Genomic DNA, 6,928 nt, shown 5'->3' with positions numbered 1-6,928 from the left:
AGAGAACAATACATGTTTCAGATTGTCCACAGCCCAAGAATTTTGCTGCTTGCATCATTGAAACCGACGTTGGCACGAGTGACCAAAGGTTTGGCTACAGCAGGCCGGCCATGTATATTGATCCTGTGGAGTTGCAATTTGCCTAGTCTTTCATATTCTACAAAAAAAATCACGCAGGTTCAGAACAATGGAATGGTGAATATTAAAATACACTTTCCAGCCCAAAATGACGTTTTGATTCAAATTTGCAATATACTAGCTACCACCACAAGAGGTCAGCAAATCCTAAAGAAATACACACTATACGTCAAGCGTAACAGGTCATTTTTAAGGAACTAAATAAGGAACTAAATAAGGAGGAATATAACAAGGAATAAAAAAAAACTCACTCCTTATATAATTCGAGTGAAACTTTGCTTTAATTTCCCCATAAATCCCCTCATCGTCGTCATCATCATTATTAGTATTATTATTTAGTTGCAAAGTACACTATATGAGTAACATTTTTAAAAATATAACTAAATAATACTAAAAAAAACAAGCATTCAAAACAGCTCAACAGCTGAAATAACAAACGAGACTGTTGTTAACAGAAGAAGTGGAGCAGTTAACCAGTCACCCTCATCCCAGTGGAATGCGTTTGTGGAGTGAGAGTCACGCAGTTCACCGGGCCTAGTCTGCGTGGAGATATTTACACGACGTTTAACACATACTCGACTGCATAAGCTGCCGTCCCATCACGTTCTGTCTATTTCCGGGTGAAATCACGGCTCAGAAGTTCGGGTGTTTGTGGGCTGTTGACAAATAGCGGTTACGTGTGGAAAGGGAAGGGTGTACATAGCAAACAGGGAAAAAAAATCGAGCGATTGCTCGCTTGTGTCTCTCAGCCTGCTGAAAAAAAAGCAGGAAGCGGACCAGAGCTGTTCACCTGCACCGTGTCGAATGAAAGCCTGCATTGGACATTTAAAGGGGAAGAAGGCTCAGCTTTTGCCTGCTTACTGTGATTGAAAGCTGACCGATGTTTGGAGTACAACCCGAGACGCGGACAGTTAACTTTTAACATTTAGTTCCGTGAATTAAACAGAACTGGCGTTGGACATTCCGTTCCAGTTGGAATAATCTGTTCTAAAGGTGAGCGTTTTGCGCCGTTTGATGTTACATTTTCGTCAACACTTCGTCAACAATTACATTTTGAGCTGCGTCGACGGCTTCTTTGATCTCTAGCGCTGCCAGTCTAAATGCCATTTATTAGCCATTTGAACGTGAATACACGGAATGGACAGCAAAAAGACACATTGGTTGAGAAGCATTGTCGTGCTTCGTTTGGATTAATTATTATTGACTTATTATTCACGTCTCGTGCTATCTAAAAGTTGTTGACTTTGGGAGTTGTGTCATGTTCTAAATTCATTCGTAACCTCACGACTATCAAATCGAGGTGCTTGACTGCCAGTTGTAAATATGGAAGTCCTTTATGGAGTTATGGCCGATGTCGGCATCCGTTTGAATGATATTGATTTCTCAGTTTATTCTTTTAAGTAATAAAGTTAAGAATCAAAATTTTATTATCAAACAATAGATCGATATGTATCGATCCATTACGGCCATTTGTTAAAATGTAGGGCAGGTTGGATGACACTCGATCACAAGTTTACCGTACAATCTATAAAACGTGGGTTTATAGGACATGGAGGCACGACATCAGCTGTGTGTCGTAGACGGATGCGATGCCATAATACTGGACTAAACTATGACTCAAACGCCATACAGACATGAGTAATAAGAGCTGAGCACACTCAGCCATGGGACACCACCAACCTGCTGATGCATATTGCACATAAAAGTGAAAATCATTTTCTGGATCTGTTTCAGATCATTCATAACAGCTATTGTTACTTCAGTAAAACTTGGAATTAAGAACTTCTCAAATGTAACTGTGGCATTCTGATTCTGAAAGCTGTTCACTATGTTTCAATGAGATTTGTCATTTTGTTTGCATGTGTAAATTAACTTTTGGCAGGGTACACATGTGAATTTTGCCATGGTTATTTCCTTTTTCCTTGTTGAATATAGGGAAATATAGGAGTCCATTCTTAAATACTACGTGTGAAATAAGCATATCATTTAAAAAGAAAATTGCAACACTATGATTGCAAAAACGCAGCTGATTATGTTTGATACTCACAGTTCAGAGCACAGTTTAGAGTTAAGATGAGCAAAAACAATCCAGGAGACTTATTTGTCTTTGTGTTTCAGTCTGCACCCTCATGAGCCATAAGTCATAAAACATGAAAGTTCATCTTCAGTAAGATAGTATATTATTGTGTGTAGATGTGTGTTTTTGTGAGTTGAGCTCCCTGGCTCTCACCCAACTACATGTGACAAGAGCTTCAGAGAGACTTTGGTGGCAGACTGTGATGTCATCAGTCAGGGGACACAAACACTTTGGGATGCCCACACACACTTGCTCACAGTCAGAAGAGAGGTCACTGTGGTGACAGGGGCCATGAATGGGCTGATTCTCTCAGTCATGTGAGAGCACAGTGAGTGTGTTTGTTTTAGCGGTGCAGGAAAACATTTTTCCTTAGAAATGGGGACAAACACACACATGCACACCCCCAGGGCTGACTGTATGGTTTAAAGAGCAGATTATGTATGGGAGAGACAGTTAGCGTTAAGAATTACATCTTTAACTTCATAGTCTTTTACAAAAAATATGTTTAAAAAAATTATTTCAACAAAATTGACCCCTAATACTAACTGTCTTAATGCAAGTTTGAGGTTGCACAAGCTATTTTAAAATATTACGTTTTTTTACTCGGTGGGTAATCATCGATGCTTGTGAAAAGGCGTATTGCAAGTCGTGTACTTTGTGAGCAGCTTAGGTGCTTCCATTGTTTTGTTTTTTTTGTTGTTGGAAAAAATTACAAATTTGTAGTGCATTGAACTCTCTAGACATTAAATTTCATTTATATTTTATGACATTTAAAAATATTTAGTTTCCAATCTCAAACTGTTTTTTTTTTTTTTTTTTTTTTTCTTTCAACTATTAGATATACAAAGATGTAGCTAAGGTCATAAAAGTGTAACTGGCTAATTTAAAACCTTGGAACACAAATGTATTTGTTTGGTCCCACTTTATATTAGGTGGCCGTAGCTATATTTAAAATAATATTTTGGTACAATGCACTTATTGTGTACATGCGTTATTTTACATTGTGCTTCTATTTTTTTAAATACCTATATGTGATTACATCTATAAAACCTACATTTATAATTGCACTATTGACCCATCACCTTTTTACCTACCCATACCACCAAACCTGTCCCTAACCTTACCTGTATCCCACCTCAATAGCAGCAAAAGTGTTTTACATTACAATATAACCTTAATAAGTACTTTGTACTTATTTTTTTGGTTGTAAGTAAAAAATAAAGTGTGACCATTTGTTTAAATTGTATTTTATTTTATTTTATTTCACAGCACATTTTTTTAGCACATCTAATGCTAAAGAAAAATGTAACGTTTTGTTGTGAAATAGCAGTTCTCTTTTGTCTACATACTATCTAATTATATTTTCAAATGACACAAGAAGTAGGAAAATTACGGAAAATTGGCAAGGTTTAGTTCCCTTAAAGCTAAAACATCTTTGACAACATGCAACAGATTTGAAAATGAAGCGTTTCTGTTGAATTGCATCAGAGTGGTCTCAACAGACGTAAAGCCTTGTTAAAAGTGTGAGCCATTGGTGTTTTAGGAGGGAGTCCTCCACTACAGCAAACTCATTTAAGTCTTGTCTACTGCCTTTTATATGTCTCTTTATCTGCGTGGTAAAGCCTGTGTAGGTTTAATTCAACACATGTTTGCAGCTACCATGTAGCTTAACATGGATTGTAGTCATGTGATTGTTAGAATTTGAAAAATATTTTGTGTAGCTGCTACGTTTTATTGGATGGCAATTATGTACCCATTTGTTGAATGAAATATAACATAGGCCTTACATTTTACTTTAACAAGTGGGGATATGTTTTTAAGCTTTTGGGAAGTATCTAAATAGTTTTTTTACTCAAATGATACAAGTAGTTAATAGAAAATAATCATAGTTCTGCTTTCGTTTGTGTCCATAATTTGATCAATTAGTGTCAGTGATTACAAGCCATCTGCACTCATTTCCTGTGGAACCCCAGCTGGAATGGATGATTGGCAGTTTTAATTGAGTCCCACTTACTTAAATATGTGGCCTCAGATTTGCACGGTGGTCTCTTCCGTTTTATGCACTTACATAATAGCTGATTTGCATTCATATCTCCTGGCCTGATTGCTATGCATATATGTAGTCACACACCTGTATGCACACCTGCGTACTTGAGAGGTTCTATAGTGAAGAAAAGTCTAAGCGTGCCTGCACTTGGAATTCTACAATTCTCTGCATACGAGTTAGGACATGCTAAAGAATTCAGTATCCAAAAATGAGAAAGGAGGGAGTGCAACATACGAAGAGTAATAGAAGGAAGAAAGGTTGAGTAAATAATGAAGGGAAAGTGTTTTAAACCAAGTAAATGATTTGATTCCTAAATCCTCTTTTAAATGTATATGAACAGATGTTAATATTTAGTCTGAAATGTTTTAGGAAGAAATTTATGTTATAATGTTTCTATTTGTTTTCAGAGCCTTGTTCCTAACCTTTTTTAACTTGATCAAGTAAAAAAAAAAAAGAAAGTGTGCCAATATTTCACATTAGCTCATATATAATATTATATACCTCTTCCCAAACTGCTTTACCCTGCAATTTCTCAGTTTGTCTGTTTGTTCCTGCTTGTCATATTGCTGTACATGCATTAAGACCTGAATGTTTGATTCTGACATCATGCAAAATCCAATACTAACTTCTGATTAAGAAGACATGACACATAATCACACAGACACACAGATTCATATTTCTCGAGAGCCCTAGATGAAGAGTGGGAAATCGCACTGCAGTCATCTCAAGCGGTGTGACAGCTGCTTTTGCGCTCATCTTTCAGGTTTTCTCGCATGTGAGAGAAAACAGTGAATTGAAAATTTGTAATGTCCCTGCTTTCCGTCTGTCAGTTCTCGCATAACTTTCTCAAGTAGGCTCATATCACAATTCAGACATGCATGTACAGTTAGTTCTAGAGGAAGAGAGTGAAAGACACATGTGTGCTCCACCCACGGCTAAAACGGGACCTTTGTTCAGTCAGGCCTCAGTAGGTAACTGATTAACGTCTTTTTTGTGCGTGTGTGTGTGTGTCTAGTGAAATTTTGCCACCATGGCACAGCAATGAAAGGGCAGCTGCACAATGGACTCTAAATTTAGAGGTTAAAAGAGTAGAAAACCACCTAAAAAATGATTGAGATACACACACACACATTATTAAGAATGTTAATTAATTCTCTGCCAGCAGGAAGTGCTTTAAGCACGAGAAATGGAGGTTTCCCCGGTAACGGCTATAGACAAAGCAGCTCTAAACTTAACGCTGACTTACATGCAGGATGAAATGAAAATCACAATTTTTAAAAATAGTCTTCCTTCAGATATACAGATTTATCTATATCACTTTCCAGATTTTTTTTTTGTGTCACACTTTGTTTGAGATCTTCAAATAAATGTAAATATTAATCAAAGATAACAGGTAAACACAGCATGCATGTTTTAAATGAAGGTTTTTATTATGAAGTGAAAGTGAAATCCAAACCCACATGGCTCTACGTGAAAGTGTTTGTTTGCCCCTTAAACCTAATAACTGGTTGGCCACCCTTAGCAGCAACAACTGTAATCAAGCATTTACAATAAACTTGCATTGAGACTGTTACAGCACTGAGGAGGAATTTTGGCCCACTCATATTTACAAAATTGTAATTCATCCATGTTGGAGGCTTTTCGAGCACAAACCGCCTTTTTAAGGCTACAGCATCTCAATAGGCTTCAGGTGAGGACTTTGACTAGGCCCCTCCTAAGTCTTCATTTTATTTTTCTTCAGCCATTCAGAGGTGGACTTGCTGGTGTTTTAATTACTAATTAAATCCTCAACATTTGTATTTAAATTTCTTTACTAATTATTCTGCCTGAAAAGTAATTTAGTTAGTCAATAAGTAACATAATTATTCAAATCGCTATATATTTTTCTGAGTTCAATTCAAGCTTACTACTCACTTTTATTATTATTGTTGTTGTTGTTGTTGTTGTTTTATTATTTATTATCTAGGTAAATCCGTTTGTGCACAGGTGACTGCATATAATGAGCTCAGATATGGAAAAGATATTACCTGCCTTTAGTTTCATATGGATTACATTAGATCATATTAGTTTTTGATTTGAATTTGTTCATTTAAATGTAGACACTAAGCATCCAACTCTGAGATCATTATTAGTTTCTCTAAATTATAATTATGTAAATGGAAAACATGTTGATCATAATTATTGTGAACGAAGTCAATGGAATGGTATTAGACTGTGGTATAAATCCAAACTATAGGTTACTTATTTGTATGAGGTATGTCTCCTTTCGAAATAACATTATATTCTTGTCCTTACTTGCATTGCGTCACACGTTTTGCATCCGGTGCAGACACTGTGAGTGATCAGTGTTGAAGCATTAATATTTACACATTACTTCTTGTTCCATCATGCTCTTATCCATGTTTTTCCAACTTATTCATACCATTGACAAGGTTTCTCTCTCTCTCTCTGTGTGTGTGTGTGTGTCAGAAGTGATGTGGGAAGGGGGATGTAGTTCTATGTGGAGTCTGGATTCCTAACATTCCAGTGTGAGAAAGGGAGGTAGATCAGGACAGTTGAGGAAAAGAGAGGAATACCTCTGTGTTAAAGGGCTGTAAGGCTTGTACCTTTTACTGTGCCTCTCTCTGTTTACTCTGTGATAAGGCCACGGTGGTTGGTGTGTGTAC

At 36.7% G+C, this 6,928-nt stretch overlaps 1 protein-coding gene across 2 annotated transcripts in view; it reads left to right on the top strand.

The window, feature by feature from the left end:
* The first annotated feature begins 671 nt into the window (after positions 1-671).
* The window catches only part of pik3cb (phosphatidylinositol-4,5-bisphosphate 3-kinase, catalytic subunit beta), a 31,921-nt gene continuing 25,664 nt past the window's right edge, over positions 672-6,928 (top strand). For both annotated transcript variants that reach the window (XM_043259151.1, XM_043259150.1), the window contains exon 1: positions 672-1,131. The gene's annotated coding sequence lies outside the window, so the exon portion shown is untranslated. The remainder of the gene's footprint in view (positions 1,132-6,928) is intronic.

This window comes from Puntigrus tetrazona, chromosome 15 (assembly GCF_018831695.1).
Source record: "Puntigrus tetrazona isolate hp1 chromosome 15, ASM1883169v1, whole genome shotgun sequence".
NCBI classification, from domain to species: domain Eukaryota; kingdom Metazoa; phylum Chordata; class Actinopteri; order Cypriniformes; family Cyprinidae; genus Puntigrus; species Puntigrus tetrazona.
The sequence above is the reverse complement of the archived record's forward strand: the minus strand, read 5'-3'. Positions and strand labels throughout refer to the sequence as shown.